The sequence below is a fragment of the Rhinolophus sinicus genome, chromosome 16 (genome assembly GCF_057876585.1).
Source record: "Rhinolophus sinicus isolate RSI-liver-muscle chromosome 16, RSI-T2T, whole genome shotgun sequence".
NCBI classification, from domain to species: Eukaryota; Metazoa; Chordata; class Mammalia; order Chiroptera; family Rhinolophidae; genus Rhinolophus; species Rhinolophus sinicus.
The window spans coordinates 51,828,455-51,854,294 of NC_142516.1; the positions used below are offsets into that span (position 1 = coordinate 51,828,455).

Here is a 25,840-nt window from a genome sequence, read left to right on the forward strand (position 1 = left end):
TAGGCAGAGGCAACAGCAGGTTTCCAGGACCTGAACAGAGTGGCGAAACTGAGAGAAGAAAGGGAGCAAAATGATTCTCGGGAGGTGAGAAGGGGGCACATATCAGGGCCTGGGGCCATGTTCAAACCTGCAGTCTCTGTCCTCAGAGCAAAGAGGAATCTTTAGAGTAGTGTTGGAAGTGGGAGAGAAAAGGAGGTTGGGATATCATGATCAGATTTGCATTTTGGAAAGAAGAGTCAAGAGAGATGTGGGGAGACTAGTTAGGAGGCTTTCTCAGTAGTCTAAATGAAGGGCAACAGAAGTGGGGTACCAGGGAAGGGCTCGAGGAAATGAAGAAACTAGACAGAGTCAAGTGGGATTTAGAATTTGAGATAATTCGGGTATTATGATATTGTGATTTATAATAAGAAGTTGTTAAATTAATTAAGCAAGGAGGCCATGAGACTGATGTGGCCCTCATACCATGGCGGCCTGCGTAAGCAAACCCAAATCAAAGCCTATAAATGCCTCAGGATTACAAAATCAAAACCGCTACGGACAGTCAGTCACAAACAGCCAACTAGGCTTTAAGCTATAGCCAATCAAATAATGTCCCTACTTTTCTTCTGCCTTTTCTCTATAAAAGCCTCTTTCCTAGTTCCTGTTGGTGGGGCACTGCTATAACCACTTCTGGTTTGGCACTGCTTGACTCAAATCGATTTTTGCTCAAATGAACTCTTTAAAATTTTAATATGTCTTAGTTTATCTTTTAACAAAATATATATTTGGTCTTCAAAATGTTCCTGACACAGTTCCTAAAACTTACAAGTTCCTGGAATATCGTAAGTGATGAGAGTGATAAAGGTGTCTTTTGTTATGTTAACAAAGTGACTTTTGGACCTTACCTGAGAATTGGAGTTAGCTGCCAGGAGCACCAACCATGTAATTAGAGGGTTAAAACTTTCAGTCCCCCCTCCTCAGAGGAGGAAAGAGGGGCTGGAGGATGAATCAACTGCCAATGGCCAATAATTTAATCAATAATGCCTATGTTATGAAGCTTCCATAAAAGCCCAAAAGGATAGAGTTTGGAGAGCGTCCAGGTTGATGAACATAGAAAGAGTGGTGCCCTGGAGAAGGCACATACGCTCCGTGCTCTTTCCCTATGCATCTCTTCCATTTGGCTGTTCCTGAGTTTTATCCTTTTATAATACTGTAATCTGAAAATCTAGTAAGTGATGTGTTTCTCTGAATCCTGTGAGCCGCTCTAGTAAATTAATTGAACCCAAGGATGGGTTGTTGGAACCTCCAATCTCTAGCCAGTCAAAGCACAGGTAATAATGTGGACTTGCAATCGGCATCTGCAATGTGTGTGGGGACAGTCCTATGGGACTGAGCCTTAGCCTGTGAGACCTGATTCTATCTCCAGGTAGACAGTGTCAAAACTGAGGTGAGTTGTAGAACAGCCAGCTGGTATCTGAGAATTGCTTGTTGGTGGGGGGAAAAGCCTACGTTGGAACTGGGTGCAGAATCGGGAGGTGTGAAGGATGAGAAAGAAGGAGGGGTCACAAATACATCTGAGCTCCCTGCTTTGTGAAGCTGGACAGTTGGGACCTTCAAACTCACTGAATAAAGGCTTGGCCATTGTCACCACACTGCACAACTCCTGGGGCACCACCCACTTTGCAGTCGATGGCAATGGTGCCCCTGGAGTTGCACATAAGCAGCAGCCTCATATGACATGTGACCCATAGACAAGAGTGGCTCCCTGACCTGGGCCTGCCTTCCTATCACTTTCCTCCTGGCATACCTGAGGGATGTGATCAATGACCAATGTGCCTGATGCCCAAAGGAATCAAGTGTTTTGTGTTTAGCTGTTCAAGTTAACTTCCACTGAAATTGCACCATGAACCTGGGGCTGCAGAAGGATTCTGGTCAAAAGAAAAGTAAGAAAAAGAAAGCTTCCTTGTACATATGACTCAGGGTGGAGGCATGTCGGAAGGTTGTCTGTCCTCTCCCCTCTCATCACTGTTATCAATGTAATGCTTGTACAGCCCGGCACATATGATATTCTGGTCATGTGGTCTGTTTACGGGAAAAGCCCTAAATGCTGCTAATCGAGGGCTTCGTTGCCAGTAAAGTCTGTTCCATAGAGTCTGACCAGAGGCCCAAGACTGACTCACTCCTTGCAGCTTCAGAGGGCTGGAACAAGAGAACAGAGATCCCTCCAGGCTTTCCCTGGGGACTCTAAGACAGCCCAGATAATGCATGGTCCCTAAAGAATGACTCAGCCACAGCTCCACCCGGGGTTCTAGTTGAATAAAGCCAAACAATAGCCCATCTACCCACTAACTAGTCGCAGGTGTTCCCACCTCAGAAAGACATAGCAAAACAGGCAGTACAAGTAGAATCCAGGGACCCTCATACCTGCCATTCTGCCCCCTATCTTCTCACTTTTGTGGACAAATAAACTGTGGGGTCAAGTTTTCTACCTCAATGACACTCAGTTTCCTTGAATGTAAACTAAAACCTCTCTGAGGTCCCTTCTAGTAATAGCACTCTGGGTCCAAGAGGCCAGGCCTACATAAAACCAGTCAATGGCACCTCTGTGTGTAAAGTTCCCTTTTTCCCACTGAGGCTTTTAGTCTTATCTTTTTCAGCTTATTTCTGATAATCAACATTTCAATATTGAAGTCAGGGTAATTCTCCAAATATACAAATGTAACAGCTAAAAAAGACCTCTGAATGGTAAAATGCTTCCCAATGGGTATTTATAACATCTCACAATTTGTCCTAGAATTAGGTGGTGTCTGGGGGCCTATAAAGTCATCGTAACCCCCACCCCACCCTCGTTGAAGAAGTCAAAAGGCTATAAAGCATTTTGCAATAACAATGTGCTATACACTGTGCCAAGTTCTGCACAATCCTACTCTCTATCTCTGCAGGTCCTATAATAAAGAATTACAGTGTTCTAGGGTGAGGGAACTTTAAAATCTCTCTAGTCTGATCACTCATCTGATATGTGAACCTTCTCTACAATATCCCTGCCAGTAGCATCTACCCTGTACTTAGATACCTCCCGTGATGGGAAACTCACAATTTCTATAATTTATTAGCTTTTGTCATCTGTTCAACAAGTGGCCTAGGTAGGTAGCAGTAAAACAATGGTGAACCAGACTGAAACACTCTCTGCCTTCCAAGAGTTTAAAGTCTAGATCAGGGGTGTCCAAACTTTTTTCAAAGTTTTTTACCAAGGGCCATATGTGGTAAAATACACACACAGCTGGGCTACTCACTCGAGGTGAAGTACGTATTGCCTCACCTGGTTTATTTAAGGAAACTAAATATATTTTTGGAATTTGCTGTGGGCCAATTAAAAATGGATTGTGGGCCACAGTTGGCGAGCAGGCCGCAGTTTGGACACCCCTGATCTAGATGGAAACACAGATGAAGAAATGAATGCAGTGAGATACTACATTGAAATATTAAAATTTGTGTTTTTCTTTTACATATTTCCATGAACAGGATTCTTCCTCAAGTCAGATAAAGGTTTCCATATGTCTTTGGTGAAAATTAGGATTATTCCAGCAGAAATGGCCAAAATTTACTTTTGTGATATCCATTGTAGGTTCCTGAAGTTTACAGCAAAACAACAGTTTGGAAAGCCAAATATTTTTATTTGTAATGTCTAGACTCTGCCAAGAGAAGAAAAGACTCTTGAAAATTAGGAGGTAGGGCTCCCAAAACATCGAGGCAGAAAGCAATTGTTCTCAAACTTTGGTACACATCAGAATTACCTCAAAGGCCTGTTAGAATACAAATGCCTGGGACCTACCAAGAGTTTCTGGTTCAGTAGCTCTGGGACCCACCAGAATATTTGCGCTATTAAAACCTTCCCAGGTGATGCTTATGTTGATGGTCCAGGGTGTACACTTTGAAAACCATTAGTGTCGAGTTTAGGCCTTAACAGTGGATTGGCAAGAGAAGATCCAGCCTAATGTCTCAGGGAGACCAAATCACTTCCAGCTGGACTGGGAAGTGAGGTGGAGATGAAGCAGAAGGCCATACCTGAGAAAGGGTGGAGCTTGCTGAGAAGAGGGACTTAACTCAGGGAATAACTTGGGAAAAGTGGAATCAGCATTGGGAAACTTTTCATAATCACCCACCACAAGCACCAGAGGAGCCAGGAGGGCGCTAAGCCAATGCCGGCCTGTTGATACCTGTTGCCATCCAAGCAAGAACTGCATGTCACTTGTGCTGAAGGATCACATTAGCTGTTCTTCCCACTGCTGTATGGGTAGGACCCGCTATTGACTATGCATGAATATTACCCTATGATGCTCTAGTAGGATGCACACCTTTTCCTGGGCCATCTGTAGTAGTTTCCTTGTACTTCCATAACAAATTACCACAAACTAGGAGGCATTAAAAAACAAAAATGTATTCTCTTAGAGTTCTGGACTCTAGAAGCCCAAAATCAAGTTGTCAGTAAGCCATGTTTCCCCTGAAGTCTCTAGGGAAGAATCCTTCCTTACCTCTTCCAGCTTCTGGAGGTCCCAGGCATTCCTTAGCTTCTGGAAACATAACCCTAATCTCTACCTCCATCTTTGCATGGCCTTCTCTGTGTGTGTCTCTGTGTCCTCTCCTCTTCTTATAAGGACATGAGTCATTGAAATCAGGGCCCACCTAATTCAGTCTGACCTCATCTTAACTAATTATACCTACAAAGACTCTATTTCCAAATAAAGTCACATTGTAAGGTTCCAGGTGTATATGAATTTTGTGGGCGACACTATTCAACCCATTACACCATCCAAACTACCATTACTGAACTTCCTTCACTCCCACTTTTCAACAGCTCGGATCTCTTTAGTCCCTTAAAACAGAGAGTGTGATTCCTGACACCCAGACACGTGATGGCTGATAGGGAACTCCCCTGAGATTGTACACAGTTGGGAGTGGTCAGTGGCAAATCCCACCCATTACACAATTATGATAGAGTTGGTAGGTTATGGTGAGGAAATGTGACATCCCCTGGGAACACAGAAGAAGGGCACTGAACACAGACTTGGGTGTTGGGCAAGGTTTCCCAAAGTTTGAAATGTCTAAGGTGAGACCTGAAGAATGAGCAGGAAATAGATGAAGAGTTGGGTGGGAAGAGTGTTCCAAACAGAGGGAACACATGAAGAAAGACCCAGAAGCGACAGAAAATCTGATTCATTACAGGAGCATAAAGACATTCAAAATGGCTAGGTTGTCGAGTGGTACAAGGGATGGGAGTCAGGGGGGAAGACCCTGGAGGACTGAAGTGTGACCCCCTATCTTTTACCTTTTAAAGCCACACAGAATAATCCTAACCCTTCTTCAACTCGGAAGTCCTTACCTATTTAAAGACAGATTATCTTGTTAACCCTAAATCTTCTCTTTTCCAGCTTAAATATACTTAATTCCTTCGAGGATTTTTCATATGCTTTGGAGTCCCATCTCGTCACTAACTATCATGGTTGAAGTACGGCAAACCCACTCCAGCTTTTCGAAATCTTTTGAAGTAGAATCCCAAAATGAAAGAAAATATACCAGCCCAAAACCACAGGATCAAATACTCCAACTCCGATGGTCAATGTTTACTGACAGCACTTTTCCTTCCTAGATCTAGGTGTAGAATTGGAGCAGGTTTTTGAGGCAAAGACTGCTAACTGGACCTCAATATCCACAATCCCTGTCTTCCACTTAGTGATATAAGTTCCCCACATTTGAGATAAGCACGTGGTAAATAACATCCCTGCCTTCCTTGTAGCTGAGTATGGTCGTGTGGCTAAGTCCACAGAATTTTCTTTAACGAAACCACTTCCTCTTGTTTTCCTCCCTCCTCTGTCCTGTTGACTGGAAATAGGGACAACTGTAGCAGCCTTGCCCACAGAGATGGAAGCCTCATGTTGAGAATAGCAAAGCACACCAGCCCACCTGGGTCGCTGGATGACTTCTTAGGGCAGAGAGCAGTCTACCCATCCTAAACAGCCCACAGCCCACCCACCTCTGGACTGTTAGATGAGGCAGAAATTTCTACAACCTTTGAGTTAACTGTAACTAATGCAGGAGTCATCGTCATGTGGATCCTATTAATATAAATTGTATTCAGTACAGATGTGGATTTAGGTATTCATCCACCTGTCCACCCACTCAGTAAGGATGCTGAACATCTATAAGGTGCTACACGCTATGTATTCTAAACCTTATACATGTCATGATCAATAGTTCCGGGACGGGCAGTTTATTGCTCCTTGTTCAAAATTTTCCTGCTGTGACTACCAGGAGACTTTTGGTTCAGTGTCAGTCTTTTAAACTCTTTGTTAGTCTTTATAACATTGAGTGTCTACTCTGTAACAGCTGCTTTATCTAGGCTATTTCCTTCAATCCTCAGAACAACTTTATGGGATAAGTTATTATTATTCCCATTTTACAAATTTTAAAACTGTCTTTTTATTTCCACACACACAAAAAAATGATGTTCATTTCCTAAAGAACTAACAAATAATACAATCTTAAGAGACAACAAGGTATTTCTAGTATTTTCCGAACAGTTAAGAGTAACAGAATAAGATCTTGCTCAGTGACTTTCAACATTGCTCTGGAACTAGTTTCCGAAATTCAAGCCATTGAACAACAGGCCTCCTGCTCTGTGGGGAAAAAAATGGTTTCTTGATCAAATAAGTTTGAAAAATATTGCATAATAAGGAGATTCATATTGTGCATTTAAATGTTAAAGTCTCTGACAAGAGCTACAGAAAGGAGACCTGTTCAACTTAATTTAACCTGATGTTTCCCAAACAAACTTGGCTACAAGACCCTTTTCTCAAGTAATGCTATTAACTTCCCTCGGAACTTTGAGAGGTGCAGCTCTAGACATAATTGTGAAACAATGAGATGAGAGGAAACTTCCTAATCTGTTTTGATTCCCCATTACTTCCAAGTGTTATACCTGATCGGAGATGCCCTCCCAAGAGAAATTATACTATAATAAAGCTCCAAAGAATGCTTTACCAAATGCAGAATTTTGGACACCACCAGGGAAAACCATTTTTCTTAGGGAACTTCTTGGATTCCTCAAATTCTACCTGCCACCATGTCTGCTCTCCTGACCCTTGCAAAAAGAGGAAATGACTAGATTTCCTGTTAGCACTCAGAAACTAAAGTGACCTCTTCATGAGGCAAGTAATACGGTAATAATTCCGGAGGGTTAACTTTGAATCTCAAGACAAACAGTGACAGCAAGTGTGACTTGGCAGTGTGATCTCATATAGGTTCAGCCAATTTTGAGAAATGGGAATTAATTCTTTTACAGGTGAAGAAATTGACTCAAGGAGACAATGAAAAATCTTCTGAATAGGTGAAGTCCCAGGCAGGTGCTAAATCTTCCGTTCCTCAATGAGCTTTCTGGATACAATATTCAGTCCTTCCACAAATTAAAAGGAAGGCATAGAACCAGCTCAAAACAAACTGCTGTAAAATCAGGCAGCTCCAGAGTATGTGGGTGAGCAGAAAAGGTGGGTTGTCAAGGTGCTGGTGGCAGGAGAGACTGGGAAGCTAGTGAACCCTCTGCCCCCCTCCATCCTTCCGGAAATGATTGCAGTGCAAATGCATGTTCATTAAGCAGCAGGCCTACTCGAGGGCAACTTTTCTGGACCTGTTTGCAATGCCAGGGACCTTGCTCCAGTGTTGTCATGGGGAAGTTATCGTCGTTGTCCTCCTAGCAACAGGTTACGTAGGTGAACACCAAACAGCCCAACCTGGCCCAGTGAGCAATGGGCCTGGTGCAGTCGCTATCCCCACACTGCCTTGGCTGCTCTCTCCTTCCACTCTCACTCCCTCATCTACACCACTGCCTTTACAAGAGGCAGCATTCATTCTTGTGCACAAAGACACTAGACATGGCCATTTGCACGAGGAAGTGGGTATCCATGGCCCTTTTCTATTTCTGATCATCAAAAGCATGACCAGCCACGGGCAGGCATGCCTACTCCCTCAACCACAACTAAAATGTGAACAGCTCGCAGAAGAAAAACTCTTTTCCACCGATTTTTACTGAGTATCTCACTGCCATAATTAAAACAAATTAGAAGCATCAGAAATACCTCCAGTGATGATTAAAGTCTATACCACAAAGTGAAACGAAGCCGTATGCCAAGTAACCTGTGAATTTGGTCAATTAATTGTAGATAGCTAAACCAAGTGATTCAATTATAGCAAATCCTCAGTTGCTGATAAGGTTGCTAGATTTAGCAAATAAAAGTATCTGGCAATACTATGGAGCAAAGGGTGTTTGCTCAAATCATTTGAAGTGTGAACTTGATTCCAAGTGCTCCCTGTGTAGACAAAGGCAGAATGTGATGATTCAGGAGTCCATCACCAAATCACCAGCCCTGAGGATGGTATTAATCCAGTTTCTGTCTGGCATCTCCCCCCGTAGGACACTCGATAGCACAGGGCTAAACGGGGCACGCTTCTAACATTGCTTAGGGATTAGTTCAAATTTGAAATATCAGGGTCCATGTAGACCTGTCCTAAAGGAACAAGGTCCCTTGTCCTTTGCTAAAGAGTCCTAAATTCCCTTCCCTCGCTGAACCAGATTTAAGGGGACAAGGTGAGGGGCTCAGTGAACCTTCTCTCATCTTATCCTTGGTGTTTATATCTAGTTATAAGAAATTCAAGTACTCAATACAGTACTATGACCACCTAATGGAAAAATTTGCTGACTCAGAAATTTCCTTGGTGAGACGGAGATGTAAAAGAAAGGGCAGTGATTGGTGAGTCAGGAAACTTGGGTCTGATGGTGATGGGCTACGTAATCTTGAGCAAGTAATTGCGCCTTGATGGGCCTCCATTTCCCCATCTGTTTGTTACCCATGGACCACATAGCATGATGTTAAAGTAGGGTCACAATAGCAGTAGAAAACACTATTTCTCTGGCTCTAGCTCACTGCAAAACCCTCTCCTGCCCCACTTTTAGGATTCTCCAAACAGCATGTCATGCAGGTTCAAAATAAATCATCTCTATTGCCACATAGGAGCCCTGGTTTTCCTCCTCTTTGGCTCTGAATCCTTTTAGAGGTGTCTGTGGCCAAGGCTGTCCTCTAAACCCCTGGTGCAACTGGCATTGAAATTGCGGCGTAGGGCCAAAGCCACCAGGCCAGGCCAGGCCACCAATACTTTGGGTGTCAGTCCTGGGCCAGTGCCCTCAATACTTTGGTATAATTGCTGTCACTTCTGATGCCTGACCCTGCTTTGTGTTTTAGGGCATTTATATAAGCAGGATCTCAGAATCCTCACATGAATTCTGCAAACCAGATATAATAATTTCCATTTTATGGATGAGGAAAATAAGACTCAGACAGATTAAATAGCAAAACCAAGACCACAAAACCTGTAAGTGGGAAAACGACGATTGGGACCCAGGTCCACCTAACTCCAAAACCTGCCATGTCACCTAGCCACCACTAGGAAACAAAGTTTAGGCTGCTCAGAGTTACTGTCCCAAATCCTATATAAGTTGCATATTATTTCCTTTAGTGGGTTAACCTTTATGACAGTAGATGAATTTATATCCTAATTGCACTATATATTGGTTAAAATAATCTGTGAAGAGAGGTCTACAAAATTATCTGTCAATCACATATGAATACCTGTGCAAACTAAAATTCCAAGAGAAAAACTGACCAAGTTAACAGATAATTCTCAAGGTACAAAATACAAATGACTAATAAATATATAAAAATCCTGCATTACTAGTAAATATTTTTAAATGCACTAAAATTAGATACTACTTTTTACCTATGAAATGAGAAAAAAAACTACTCACGTTTGATAGCATCACTGAATTCTAGTGCACAAACAAATTAGTGCAACTTTTCCAAAAAGTAATTTGGCAATACTTAACAAGTGCATATCCTTTAACCCAAAAAGTCCAGTGCTGAAGAAATAATCAGAAACTTAGAAAAAGACTTATTTACAATGATACTCATCAATATTAATTATTGTGACAAGTCAAAACAATAGAAATGTCTGAAAATTAGAAAGTGATTCATTAAATGCAACCATGTGATTGGGTATCATGTTGCTATTAAAGTGATAAAGTCAAAAAATTTAATGACAGAGGAAAGTGCTTACAGCATATTATTAATTTGAAAATAAAGATACAAAATTGTGTGTATAGTATGATCATGCATATGAACTAAAAGGCTGAAGGCAGTATCTTCCAATGATTCTAATGCTTTCTACAATGATGCATATTTTATTTGTAACCAGAAAAATATATCTAACAAAAACATCAAGTGCCTGCAGGTCTTTTTTTTCAGATGTGCTGAGTTGGATGAGGGCCTCCAGCATCACCAACCTAAAAGAACATGGTGGATCTCTCTTGGGCCATCATTCTGGCTCTTTTTCTCCCATATCACAAAACCAGACAAGTGCTGAGTAACATAAATAGTAATCATAATATTAATAATAGGAACAGTAGTAACCAGTATTGAGTTTTTACTCAGTACTAGGTTTTACCCCCAGATACATATGTATCAATTTAATCCTCACAAAACCCTATGATACAAGTAGTACCCCATTTAAAAGATGAAGAACCTGGGGCTCAGAAAGATGAAAATACTTGCCCCAAACCACACAGTTAATGTGTGGCTAAACAGGAGCTAGAACCCAGATCTGACTTTCCAGAATGCTTCGCTCTTTCCCTAATGTTGGTAAGGTTGGGGAAAAAAAATTCATTGGATTTTTTAAAAATATTTTTGAAATATAAAAATTATATTTGTCCATAGCATGACCTCTTTTCGTAGGAGTCAGGACATTGGATTCTAATTTTGTCTTTTCTCCTAACTAGTTAAGTGACCTTGAACTAGTCATATCCCCTCTGAGATTCTGTTACCTCTATGCAGTGGAGCCATTGGACTAGATCAGCTTCCCCCAAAAGCTTAGCTTGTTAAAACACATCTTTCCAGGTCTTTCCCCGGACCTACCAAACACGACTTTCTTGGGTTGAGTCCAGAAATATCTATTTAACAAACTCCCTAGGTTATTCTTATTCAGGATAAGACTTAGTCCTTGGACTGGTATCTAGAAACCTCCATACTAGACAATCTATTATCTTTTATATCTGCCATTCAATTACTGTGTGGTGGGGCTCCAAGCTTGAGGTCAAGGTGTAGCCACCGTTGGATTCCAGAGAGGTCTGGGATGATGGGCATAAAATACTGGAGATGGGCCCCCTAGGGATCAGTCTGCATGAGACTTGAAGAAAAACCGAAAGAGAAAGAGAAATTGGGAGAAAGAAATGTGAGTATTGGAGATTCGTCCCTGCATCCAGGCCCAGAAACTAGGGTCTGAACTCCAGGGGTAAGAGCTAAAAATAGAAAGTAAAGAAACCAAAGAGGTAGCTTCACACTGTATCACCTGAAGAGCTTCAAAAAGTACCGTTGCCTAGGTCCCACCTCCAGATCCTTACTTAATTGGTTTAGGGTATGTGCCCTGAGCCTTGGGATTTTTAAAAGCTTCCTAAGTGATTCCAAGGTTGAGATTCTACATTAGCACACAGGACACACAAAGCCCTTGAAATGAGGTGGCTTTATGTGTCACAGACATAGCTTTGAAATAGTTGAAAATATTTTCAAGGATCCTCCCGGTGAGTTCATAAGGAAAAAGAATCATCTTTTGGTTTTAAAAACAATTCAGACTCTCAATACACAACTTCCTCAATACATTTAGGCGATAAACTCAATACCTCAGTCATGTGTCAGTGGCTTGGCTTATGCTTGGTTGCATAGAAAGGATTCAGTCTCCAGTTGTGTGAGTCACAAGAATCCCATCCTAAATGACTGGCTTTTTCTTCTTCACTGAAGTGAGTGAATTGATCTGTTGTTGTTTTGTCACTGCCTAGCTAATGCCAGTGGGAGGGTGCCAGTTATCATTTGGAGAAAAGGTATCATTTTGAAGTACCAAAGACGGCGTATGAATTGCGTTCACGAAATAGACGTTTCATTCTACTTTTTAATTTGCTCCTGTTTGAGTTAACTGAGAGTTTCGTCTTTATTTTTGAAGAATGACATTTACACAGCCGCTCAAACTGCCAAGCTCTGTTACATAAACAGCCTTGTTTTCCAAAAGGCTGGCGCCGCCTAGAGCCCAAACGTGTGCAGCGTTTTGGGTTTATATTCGGAAGGGAAGGAGCCTTTGCAACCTGTTGCTTCTGGCCCCTGTGATTTTCCTCAGTCAGGAGCAGTTAGGGTCAGGTGAATCAAATTGGATTTTTCATACAGCAAAGTTTCCTAAGCAAGGGCGGGAACACCGGAGTGGCACTGCAAAGCCAGACTGCAATGCAATGATTGGGCGTGAGAGGCCTGGAACTAAAATGGAGTTTCTCATTGACATCAAAAGCCTTGCTTTGGAACCAGACACTGGGAAGGAGAGCTTGGCCAGCAACTTTGCACACAGTGACCTGGGTTTGCTATCCATACACTGATGGAGGAGCCCAGACGTTCTGAAGCTGAACCAGGGATAGAATCTGAAGGTCTCACAAGTTGGTCTCACAAAGCCTTGAGACAACAACCCATTCAAACCAATGTTTTTCAGAGTTTGGTTTACACATCACCTGCATCAGATCACTGTGGGTGCTGGTTTAAAATGCCGTTTTCTGGTGCCCAGCCCACACTCAGATAACCAGAATCTGTTGGCCTTGGGCCCAGGAACCTGAATTGTAACAGCCTGCCACAAGTGACGTCTACTGTCCTGTTCTCACCAAAGCCTGGGACAGCTGTTGAGAAAGGCCTTGGGCTGCCACAGGTAGGCTGGGCTGTCTTTTGGTAGAGCACAGCTTTTCAACTGAGGAAGAATCAGTGTGTATCGAGTTGATCTCAGAGCTCATTTGCCACACACACCCAGAAGCTGAACTCTGCACAGCTTTGTACTCAGTTGGCACCCCTCATCTAGGGCTGTACCCGGACAGCCTTCCCCACTGTCGCAATTGAAATTGACTGGGCCAAGCCCTTTGAATCAGTGTCAACCGGGGAACCTAATCCATTAAAACCTTGCTAATTGATTCATGCTAATTAACAAGGTCTGGTCCACAGGTTCTCAAACTTTAGAGTGCATCAGAATCACCCAGGGCACTTCTTAAAGTACCGATTAGTGGGCTCCACCCCCCAGAGTTTCCGATTCAATCACTCTGGGCTGAGGCCTGAGAATCTACATTTCTAACAAGTTCCCAGAAGATAATGCTGATGCTATTGGTCCAGAGACCACTGGTTCTCACGTTTGTTTAATATTGGAATCCCTAGAAAGCTTCAAAAAAATCTTAACGTGCAGGCCACACCTCACCCCAATTCAATGAGAATATCTGGAGGTGAGACGAGGTTAACAGTACTTTTTAAATCTAAATTACCCCGGGTGATTCCAATGTGCAGCCAAGTTTGAGACTATTGGCATAGAACTGTGACTCTCAAAATCAGTTATGCATAAGAACCTATGGAGTTTCGTAGAATGCAGATCATTGGGTTTCCAACAAAGAAATCGGGTTCAGAAGAGCATCAGTAGGGCTTTCACACTGGGATGTTTTACAAGCACCTCAGGTGCTGATGCTATAAACCAACGTGTAGCACTTTAGTGGCACATTAGAACCCCACGAGGAGTTTTTAAAACACCAGTGCCCTCCTGCCCAGAGATTCTGATTTAGTTGGTCCAGATGCGGCGCTAGCATCTGTAATTTTCATAGCTTCCCAGTTAATAATACTTTAATATACAGCCAGGACTGAGAACCATTGGTCTGTACATCAGTATCACCTATAGAACTTGTTAAACTACATAGGAACCCACCCCCTACCCCAAAGCTAATGAATCAGAATGTTTAGGACACCAGGGTATGTGTTTTTAACAAGCTTCAGAGAATCGTCTATGCATAGCCAGAAAATCATTGGTTTAAATTAAATTTCCCTTTTTAACCATGGACTTCTAAAAAAGAATCTCTGAAAACTATAGGCCTAGACTAATGCTATTCTCGTTGTTTCTGTTAATAACACTGAGCATTTCTTAAGCACCTAGTATATGCCTGCTTCTTTAAATACATTATCACTGATCCTGACAGCTATCTGGCAGGGTTAAATTTTGGGAGGAAAGCAGGGATAACAGATGTCTCTAGATCCAGATGCCACCTAACATGAAACAGCTCCAATTCTAAGGTAGCACATTCTGTCATGCTAGGCTCTTCTTGGTAAAGATAGAGATGTGGCCCAAGATGGCTCTAGATGACCCATTCTCTCAGATGCTAGTGCGTTGGATTCCACTGGGAAACTTCCTAATTGTGCTTGTCTGCCCATCGGATCACTGATGAACACACAACTTGAACACTGCACAAAGCCCTGGGAAAACCTACGTTGCCCTCATTTCATCTCCACTTTTAGAGAACACATGATTCTCCTGAGTTTCAGTGGCCCTTGGCTTGGATTGACAAAAGGCAAAATCCTCAAACAGCTGCAGCACTGTCAAACCACAGGACACTCCCCACTCAGGTACTGGAGACATCTAAGATGCAGCCCAACAGCTAATGAATGGTGGTGGAGGGAGGAGGATTCACTTATGCACCCAGCGTCAAAATGAAAAACTGGAAATCTCTCTAATGCATGTGATACTGAAAGCTCCATGGCAATTTATTATTCAAAGTAATAATAATAATAATAATCACAACAGCATATTTTAGGTGGTACCGGACTTCTCCGAGCAGACATTCTCATGTGGATATTGACCAAGATACAAAGATGGGGGAGAAGTCAATATCTAACACCAGTTGGTGAGAAGTCTTTGCTTTTTGCTCACCGGTGAATTCACAAAGGCTTGATCTAGTGTGAGGTTAGCATTCCCCTAGAATGTCTGACTCTATTCCCTTTTTCTTTCTCTCCAGACTTCTTTATACTTTTAACATTTTCTTACATGGCCAACTTTTAATCACCACAGGGGAATAGGAATAATAGGCATGTTCTAAATTTGTAAATCCTTAAATAATCCAAAATTCTATACCAAAGTAGAAGTTTATGAACTACTAATCAAGTGAAAAAAGCTATGTTGACTTATTTCCCACAACCAATAACATCCAACTTTTGAGCTCCCAGTCTGCCAAATGGGTAAAAGTGAAAGAGGTACAGGAAGACTTCAATTTACCAATCAAATATATCTCAGTTAATTCCACTACAACACATTATTTTGTCTCACCCTAGTGTCTTTGTAAGAAATGTTCCATCTTTCAGAATGTATCTTCCTTCCCCATTTCCCTTACCAAGATGGCTCCTGGGCCTTCTGTGTGAACTTCTATGTGCTCATACTTATGGTGGCAGGAGGGCAGGTGTAGGAGGGGTGGCCCACATGCTGATCTCCGTGTCTTTGCAATTGTCCATGGGAAGACAGGGCTGATCTCCTTGGGCATCTGAACCTGCTGGCTATTGTAGGGACCTGATCCTATGTAATTCTTTTGGAAACTAATAATACTACAGCTAGAGTCTATTATCTGTGAGGTATCCTCTGACTGTAAATAGTCCTTATCTCTAATCCAGAAGCTTTCTTATCTCTTCTGGTCCATTGGTTCCCTGAGCATTTTTGTGTTCCCTTTGAGGGAACAGATTTTCCTAGTGGAATTCTCTCCCCCAAAAGGCATGTGCTACATTCTGTAAGTCAAAACTGCTCTCTTCCCGACTATCTCCATCCTTCTTTAGTTACTTCCAATCTAGTACTCTGGCAACATTGGAGGTTAAAATTTTCCCAGACTGCACCCAAGAAGGGAGGGATAAATTCACAGTTATGCAGACAGGTCTCATTTTAAATTTGAGGTCATTGACCTCAAGTAGGTCTTAATGTGGCCCTAGATCATTTACTCTCACACTTTCCTTCATGACTTATTTCATACCTTCTCTCCTCTCCCCAAACCCCAGCAATTACTCACACTCACTTTCAGCTGATGAAAGTTCATCGAATTCATTGAGAATATGGGAACCGATAGAAAAGCATCCATAGGCTTGAACCATCACCTCTATCCAACCCTTATATTTGTGCCCTCATATTCTTTCTCTCCTGTTCCTATGAACAAGCCATCCATTCTCCTAACTGAAGACAACTTCTCCATTTCAGCATTAGATCCCATTGCCAGCTATTCTCCCCCGTCTCCAGCACCACCTTTTTACTCTCTACTGATTCCATCCCATAACACTCAAACATATTGCAATTTCTTCTCTTACCTTGAATCCACATCCTCTTCCATCCACCTTCCATCTACCACCCCACTTCTCTGCTCCCCTTTACAGCAAAACTCCTGATAAGATTTGTCTGCATTCACCACTTTGACTTCCTCCATGGTTCCCCTCCGTCCCCCTGCCACCATTCCACTGCAACTACACTTTTCAAGGTCACTAATGACCTCCATATTGCTCAATCTAGTGATCAATTCTCAGTCTTCATCATACTTAACATTTCAGCAGCATTTGACAAAATTGATCGAGTTTTCTCCTTGAAATACTTCCTTTACTTGGCTTCCTAAAAATCCTGGGTTTCTTCTACCTTCATTATCAACTCTTCTCTAACTCCTCCTCTGACCTGAAAATGTGGAGTGACCCAGAGCTCAGACCTTAGGCTCTCTCCTCTCTTTTCCTCGCCTCTCTTCTCTTCTCCTCTTCTCCTGTCTTCACTTTAATACCCACTCACTCCCTTGATGTTCTCATCTAATCTCCTGACTTTAAATATCACTTGTGCTAATGATTCCCAAATTTCACTTTCAATCTAAATCTAGATTCAAATACCCAACTGTATAGTCCACAGTTTGACTTAGATACCCAATAGGCATCTCAAATCTGACCTGTCCATGACTAAATTCTGATCTTTCCCTCTAAAACCACCTCCTTCTACAATCTTCCTTAATCCAGGAATTAGCAATTGTCTCTTTCTAGTCCCTCGAACAAAATTCCTTGTCTCTTCCTCTCTGATTGCCAAAGATCATCCATTAGAAATCTCGATGGCTCTGCCTTCAAAATATATCCAGAATTCACACTTCTCACTGTCTTCACCACTATAACTCTGGTCCAACACATAGTTATCTCTCACTTGGATAATAGCTTAGTCACCTGACTGGTCTGCTTCTATGCTGTCTCCCTTCAGTCTATTTTCAATATAACAGCTAGAATTATCCCTAAAGTCAAATAGGTCACTCCTCTATTTAAAAGTCTCCAGAAATTTCCATCCTTACACAATCTACTCTCACCCTTTCCTGCCACTGGACCCCACCATTATCTCACTGACCTCATTTCCTACCCCTGTCCTTCATTCATTCTGCTCTTCTTAGAATACCCTTAGCCATTTCCTTCACGTACTTCGGGCATTCGTGCAGATGCTTTCTTGGTCAAGCCTTCTATAACGACTCTCGTGAGAAATCACAAGCCCACCCCCAACCCTCCTCCTTATGCTACCCTGCTCCTTGCTTTGTTTTCTCCATAGCATTTCTTTACCAATTGACAAGTATTTTACGTATTTGTTTACAGTCTGGCTCTCTCAATCGAATGCAAGTTCATGAGGGCATTTTACTAGAACAATAGGTGCTCAATAAATATTTTTAAATATATCTTATTTTTCTAAGACTCACTACCCCCTAACTGGGGTTTTGAACTACAGAGGAGGAACCAGGGTCTGCATATCTCACCACTTCCCTTTGTTCCTCATTTTCCCCCTCCTTAAAGACTTTAAGTATGGCAGATTGAATATAGGTGTTTATTTCCATTTCTCCCCAAACTCCTTTTCCAAAGTAGAAAGTCAATAGATAATATTTAAAATTTAAAAAGTAAATTTAATTTGAATTAACCACCAGATGATAAAGCAGAGTTGAAAGCTGTTGTTTCTGGGAAGTGTGAATATAGGGCTGTGGAAGTGGAAGGCAAGGGATTGTGTTGTTGAATTTGTTTTTTGTTGTTGTTTTTAAGCATTCGAGTACAATTTGACTGCAAAAATGCTGAAAGAAATAGATAAAATACAGTTATAGTAGGAGATTTTAATATGCTTCTTTCAAATCAGTGAGATCTAGGAGACAAAAAATAAATACAGACAGAGGAACTGAATATTACTGTTTCAATTATTACACTTATTTTAACTGCCAAAGAACTTGACATCCATTGAAGGAAAGACATTATTAAAATTGATAGTGTACATGGCTGCAAAGAACACCTTAAGAAAATGTGAAAAGCAGAAATTTTGCAGACCTCATTCTCTAATTAAGAATCCAAAAAAATTAGAAATAAATGATATATAAAAGGAGCTTTAGAAATTTAGAAATGCCTTTTTTCTCTTGATGCAGCCTAGCTTTCAACAGCACTTTCTCCCTGAGGACACAATACATAAAAAGCTTCATTTGACAGTCAAAGCTGAGTGACGACTTTGGCGTTCTAACCCTGCCCCTGAAGCACTGAAACTCGTTGATTAAAAGGATAGGAAGCCATATGGTGTCTTGATTTAAGAGGAATAAAAAATAGATTAAATAATTCGTAAAATATCATATTCATTATTCACAAGTGTGGCCATCACTTGAAATCCAGAGCCACAAAATGTCAATCAACTGATGGAAAGGACAAGAATTGCCAATCTCAGTTGCACCTCTGTGCCATCTTTGGTCAGATCTCTAGAAGGATTAATAAGCAGTGAGGTAATAAGATTTATCGATGGATGGGATTTCAACCAATAGCTGAAAAAAATCTTTAAAGTGTCTAGCTAAGTACTTCTCGAACTGGTGTAAAGGTAAGAGTGCATATCCTGGCCCCACCCTTGACAAACTGAATCAGAATATATGGAGCTCAGAAATGCACATTTTCTAAAAGGCTTTTAGGTGGATTTTTAAATGTGCTGTAGTTTAAGAACTACTGATTTCCATAATCCACTAACAATAAGAACCTCTCAATAATCCAGAGTGAACAAAAATCCTGGAAAGGAATGGACCCAGCAGAGCAGATTTTCTTTTTTTTTGTCTATTGCTTTACAATTTAATTCAAATTCTAGTGAAAGTCCTAAGATTAGCTACCTGACAGGCTTGAAACACAACTATTTTATTTTATAATTTTGACTTGGACCCATTAACCATTCTAGTAAGGGGACAGAGTGGAGTTTTGGGCTGACATGGGGACACCTGGCTCTCATCTACATTTTCCATGTCATGTCAACCATTTCCCAGCACCACACCTCCAGTCAGGGTCCTACACATTCAGGACGTGCATTTCTACCACCCCATTTGTTCACTGCCCAGGAGGATCCACATTAAGAATGCCTGCCCAAGTAAGGTATTTCACAAAACAATAAAAAATGGTCACAACTCTTTTAATTGATCATTTAACTCCTAAGAATATAGTCTAAAATTTCTCAGAGAAATGTGCAGAGCTGTTTGGATGAGTACACTAATTGCAACACAGCTTTTAACAGCAAAAAGTTAGACTCAGCCTAAGTATCTATAGATACTTCAAGTTTGTCTGCACATAAGAGAACATTTAAAATGATCGTCACTTCAACAAAATAAAAGTACATTTCTCTCTCACCTAAAAGAAGTTCACAGGAGGTAGGCCATCCAGAGCTGATACGGCATCTTCACAGTGTCACCAGGGACCAAGGGTGCTATCTTGCCAGCTCACCATCCTCAGGAAGAAGTTGCCATCCTTCAGGGGCCACCACAAGGCCATATTGGCTACATCCTTCCGGGCATACTCACTAACTGGGATAGCAAAGGGAGAATTGGTGGGTGGAAATCCGAGCAACTGGGCTTGTTTAAAGAAGAAAAATTAAGCTTAAAGAGACTGTTTCAATTAGTGCACTGGACCAGGTTTACTGGATTTGACTCAAAACCTAGATTTTTCTTCCCACTTCTATATGGATGGAAACTATTAATGAAATTTGAATGGTTAAAGAAAAAACTTTTAAACTACATTTTCTCTGTTCACCTGAGTACAGAGTGAGTATATTTACAAACCTGTTGTGATATATCTCTTTGAAAATCTTAAAAAACATTTTTATTTTAAAGTCTCTTTCAGTTGCTTTATTCTTGGTTTTGGAGGTGGGGGATTGAATTCTCCTTCCAGGGTCCAAATTGGTAAATGGGACAAAAGGCCCCCACTTTTGGTGTTCCTCTCAAGTCACACAATATCCTCCTTCCCGGGCCAAGGGGGAAGTGGAATCCATATGTCTCACTCACCGTCTCTCCTGCCTCTTCTACCCATAGTGCTCTGGGATTAATAAAGGTAAGTTTTTATTTTACTTAACTCTTCCTGTCTCTTAGGACTTCCCCTAGTACTAGAAACAGCTATGCAATTTTTGGAGTCCAGTGGAAAATGAGTAAGGGCTCCTTGTTCAAAAATTATTAGAAATTTCAAGATGGTGACAGCAGAGCATAAAACCACAATACAGGGCTTTTCTACGCACAGGCCTGTGTGACTGTAGAGCTTGCAAACCCATTGATCCTGCCTATACCCACGGCCTTGAAGTAGTGGGTTCTGCCTTGAAGTAGTGGGTTCTGGGCTTCTACTCTCCCTACATAATAACCCCCTGCTTTCTTCCTTAAACCTTAAGGCTGATTAAAATAACTTCTCCACATTTAAAGCTGGACTTCAAGCTTATTTTCTTGTAGATTCAAACAGACTCTAACTGGATGATAAGAGCTGATTAATATCTTTTTTTTAAATGGTGGGTATTTCCCATCTCTTTTCCTAGAGGCTCTGAAGTCACACTGCAATGTTGGCAATAAGATTTTCAGGACAGGGAAATAAAACAGCGAAAATATTTTTAAAGTGGTATCCTTGTTACAAAGGGGAAAAAATATGAATGCCTAACTAATAGGAGAGTATGAAACAGAAACAATTGGATTTGAAAAAGAACTGCATAGGAACTCAAGAAACGAAAATATGCTCAAAGCAAACAAAGAAACAAAAAAGAGAAAAAGAAAATGTGCTCACTTAAATAAAAAGAAACAACTGAAAAGAGAATTAGTGAACTGAAGCTGAAAAAAATAACAGCAAACAGCACGAGAAATAAGATATAAAGTAAATATGAGCAAGATTCTCAAAGACATAGAGGAAAGAAAGGGAACAGTTCAATATATTCCTAGTAGAAATTCCAGAAGAATGAAATAGACAAATTAGGAAAGAGGCAATATTTAAAGAGATAACACGTGAAATTTTTCCAGAACCAAAGAAATACTTAAGATTAAAAAATAAATAAAAACCACACTGAGTCACGAGCAAGATAAATAAAAAGAATTCCGAACATGGACACATTGTAGTGAAATGACAGACTATTAAGAGCAAATTTGAAAATCATACAGAAAAAAAGGCAGATTATCTCAACATGAAAAATCACACATTCAGACTGGCTACTACTGACTAACAGCAAACTTCTTGGAAGCAACAGATGCCAGAAGAAAATGAATTCTATCTTCAAAGTGTTCAAGAGGAAAATCTGACACAATGAAATTCTACCACAGATAAATAATCACTCAAAAGTGAAAATAATATAAAAACTTTTTTATGCATCCAAAGCCCAAGGGAGTTAACGGACCCTCACCAAAAGAACTTCTGAAAGAGAAACATTAGCAAGAATGAAAGATGGAATTTAACAGCAATGGTGAGGGGGGAAAAATTCTAAAAATATGTTAACTACTAACAATAATAACCATTCTTTTGTATTTAAAAACAAGGTACAACTTCCCAGATAAGAAAAAGCTAAAGGAGTTCATCAAACCTGTATTAAAAGAAATGTGAAAGGGACTTCTTTAGGAAGAAGAAGGAAAAAAACAGATGAAAAATATGGATAATAAAATGGTAATAACTAATATCAATAATTACTTTAAATATAAATGGGTTTAAATGCTCCAATCAAAAGATAGGGTGGCTGAATGGATAAGAAAACAAGACACTTACATATGTTGCCTACAAGAGACTCACTTCAGATTGAAAGAAACACATCAACTGAAAGTAAAGGGGTAGAAAAAGATATTTCATGAAAATGGAAATGAAAAAAAAAAAATGGGGTAGCAATACTTATATCAGACAAAATAAACTTCAAAACAAGGCTATAACAAGAGACAAAAAAGGACCCAGCAATTCTACTTCTGGGTATTTATCTGAAGAAACCCAAAACACTAACTTGAAAAGACATATGCATCCGTATGTTCCTGGCAGCATTATTTACAACAGCCAAGATAGGGAAGCAACCTAAGTATCCATCAATAGATGAAAGGAGAAAGAAGTGATACATGTATAAAGGGAATATTACTCAGCCATAGAAAAGAATGAAATCTTGCCATCTACAACAACATGGATGGACCTAGAGGGTATTATGCTAAGTGAAATAAGTCAAACAGGGAAAGACAAATACCATATGATTTCATTTATATGTGGAATCTAAACTATAAAATAAACAAACAAACAAAACAGAAACAAACTGATAGATACAGAGAACATTTTGATGGTTGCCAGATGTGAGAAGGATTGGGGGATGGGTGAAAAGGGGAAAGGGATTAAAAAGTACAAATTGGTTGCAAAATAGTCATGGGGATATCAAGTATAGCATGGGGAATATAGTCAATAATATTGTAATAATTATGTATAGTGTCAGATGGGTACTAGATTTATTGGGGTGATCACTTTGTGTTATATAAATGTCTAATCACTATGTTGTATGCCTGAAACTAATATAATATTGCATGTCAACTATAACTGACAAATTTTACAAATTATTAAAAGAATAAATAAATAAAAACAAGGTAGAACTAAAGCTTTAAACAATAGTAACATAGGATACTGAAGAAGAATGTTTGTAGTAAAAAGAAAAGGTGCTAAATTCCTTTCCTGTTTAGAAGGAGAATATAAATTAACTTTAGTATTTATTTTATTGTAACATGAGTTGTATGTTACAAAATTTTAAAGGTATCTACCAAAGGACTAGACATAGAATGTGTAACTTTCAAACTAGTAGAGGAAAGAAGGAGAAATAAATAAAAACTTACCACTCAATAGAAGGTGAGAAGGGAAAAGGTAAACAAAATAGAAAAACAAAAACAAACTAAAATGGTATAATTCCAAATATGTCACAGACCATAAATAATACAAATAAAACTTATCCACTATTAGAGATAGTCATGAATAAATCAATGTTGAATGAGAAAAGGAACTTATATGATTATACAAAAAAATATGTAGGGTAAATTGTTCCTCATGTACATTTAAAAAACATATACATACACTAGTACATATTGTCCTTCAACATATAAGTATGCACATAAAATTATTTTAAAATATTTTAAGAATACATCTTAGACTCATAACATCAACTGTTTCTGGGTGTGGGATAAGACAGAAAATGGGAAACAAAGGAACTTCAATTTGATCTATAATGTTTTATTTTTTAAATTAAAAAAGACTAAAAGTAAATATAGTAAAATATTAATGGGTAGTGGGTATATAGGCTGTTTATCATTTTTCATACTGTTCTGTATTTTTCAAATTTCCAAAACTAAAAACAAATTATATACATATATATATTTATCAAGATTTGGGGGGTGGAGTGAGGAGAAAACTTTTACATGTCTCAGAAAATATTTTTCAGTGCTTGAGCTTATTACAAAGTATTAGAATATATATTTAAAAACACAAAAATACCTTTCTCTAAGAATTTTTTATTATTCAGATTTTACACTGATTGAAAATGAACCGTCCATTTAATTGATCAGAATTAGTAAAGTTTTCATGGGCAAACAGAGCAAAAACAATATAATCTGGATTGCTTAATGATGGACATCAAAAGATAATTAATAATTTTGTTTTAAACAAAATACTGTGGTCCTTGCACTAGGGAGCATAAAGTGGTACCCAAGGACTCTGTCACTTACTGATGAGCCTTAGGTTTTTAAAATTAGTTTCTAAACCTCTTCAAAGGATCCAATTTTATCTCTGAACTAGAAATCTGGAGCACAAAAAGTTCATTTTCAGAGAAAATTAACACACATTTCTCTTTTTCAAAAAAATTCTGAGTATAGAGAAAAAAAATAAGTAGTGCTTCTATTTGAGTTGTGTTTTAGATCTGACAAGTTTGATTTAACCCCAGACGGTTAATGCTGTTCTAGGTTAAAAAAAATAAGCAAGATCATTTTGTAAAATATCCTCCTTTTCATAAAATGTTCAGTGCAAGCTCAAACTATCATGTTCATGAAGTTAGATTCACAACTAGGATGACAAAGGAGACTTCTGTCATTATAGAAGCTTATCTGGGTTCACCTTATAGCTCCCTTAAATTAAAAATGCAGCCTTTGTATTGAGTTTTGCTAACATCAGTAAAGCTCAGGCAATACCCAGTAGTTCCCTCTTTTGGGTGGTTAACTGATTTTCTCAAGGTCAAGTGGGGATATGGTTAAAGAACAAGGGGAAAACCTGAGGTTGGCCTGTAACTACTAAAATTACACTGGGCTCTTTGTGTACGGTCCCTCGGTCATTGATCTCCAAATTAAAAATAGCTCACAAGTCACCCTGGGTCCTTTTGGCCTGTGAGGGCATGGAAACATGGATGGCTGAACCATGGTGGGGCATATTCTGGGTAAAACCAAGAACCTTTTCTCATCCCCAGCATTAAAGAGCACTGAATGGTAACCAAATAGCCATGCCTCTTACAGATGGCCATTAAAGAAAACTCTGTCTTGGGTTAGGCTGTCTTTGTGTAGGAGGATTTCTTTCACTGGCCACCCACAGGCTTTCATGGGCATAGAGATGATCAGGACAAAGGCAGTTGGAGGGAAGATAATCGGGACCAAAGCAGGACTAAAGGGCCAGGTGTGGTATTGGGAGTTCAGCTTGTCCTTGTGCCTTTGTACCACAGACTCCAGGAAACAACACTTGGATGGAGTGATCAAAAGAATGAATATATATACATATATACATATATATATATACACATATATATACACACGTATATATACATATATACACGTATATATACATATGTATATATATATACGTGTATATATGTATATATACGTGTGTATATATATATATGCATGTATATGTATATGTATATATATGTATATATTCAGTCATAAAAAAGATGAAATATTGCCATTTGTAACAACATGGATGGATCTTGATAGCTTTATGCTAAGTGAAACAAGTCAAACAGAAAAGGACAAAAACTATGATTTCACTCATGTGTAATATAACACAAAAAGTAACAAACGACCTACAAAACCAACAAAAACAAACTCATAGATACAGACAACAAAATGGTGGTTACCAGAGAGGAAAAGACGTGGAGGGGGGGAGATGCAATGGGTAAGGGGGTCATATATATGGTAACAGAAGGAAACAAGACTTTAGGTGGTGAGCATGCAATAAAGCATACAGATATCAAATGATAATATAAATCTGAAAATTATATAATGTTACTAACCAATGTTAATCCAATAAATTTAATTTATAATGAATTAATTCTTTTTTTTTTAAATTTGTAGCTGTACGGTGACATGTAATTATGTCACCATTATTAACTAGACTTATTGTACTGATCATTTCACTATTTATACAAATATTGAATAATTATGTTGTACACCTAAAATTAATACCATGTTATATGTCAATTATATCTTAATAGAAAACAATAGCATAAAAAGAATGAATTGGTCATAAATACTCTCAGAAATTGAGCAAAAACATTATTCTTTGGTGAACTACAGAAAAGATTTTGTGAACTTTAAAAGAACAACATATCCCATGGCGCACAAAACAAGTCCTGTTTTCTACACATTTAGCAGGTGTAAGTAGCGAGCCTTCAG

General features: G+C 39.6%; 1 protein-coding gene across 1 annotated transcript in view; it reads right to left on the reverse strand.

Annotated features, from left to right (window-relative positions):
* GLIS3 (GLIS family zinc finger 3) overlaps window positions 1-19,722 on the reverse strand; it is a 471,393-nt gene extending 451,671 nt beyond the window's left edge. The window contains exon 1 of the mRNA XM_074330482.2: window positions 19,572-19,722. The gene's annotated coding sequence lies outside the window, so the exon portion shown is untranslated. The remainder of the gene's footprint in view (window positions 1-19,571) is intronic.
* Between the last annotated feature and the right edge of the window lie 6,118 nt (window positions 19,723-25,840).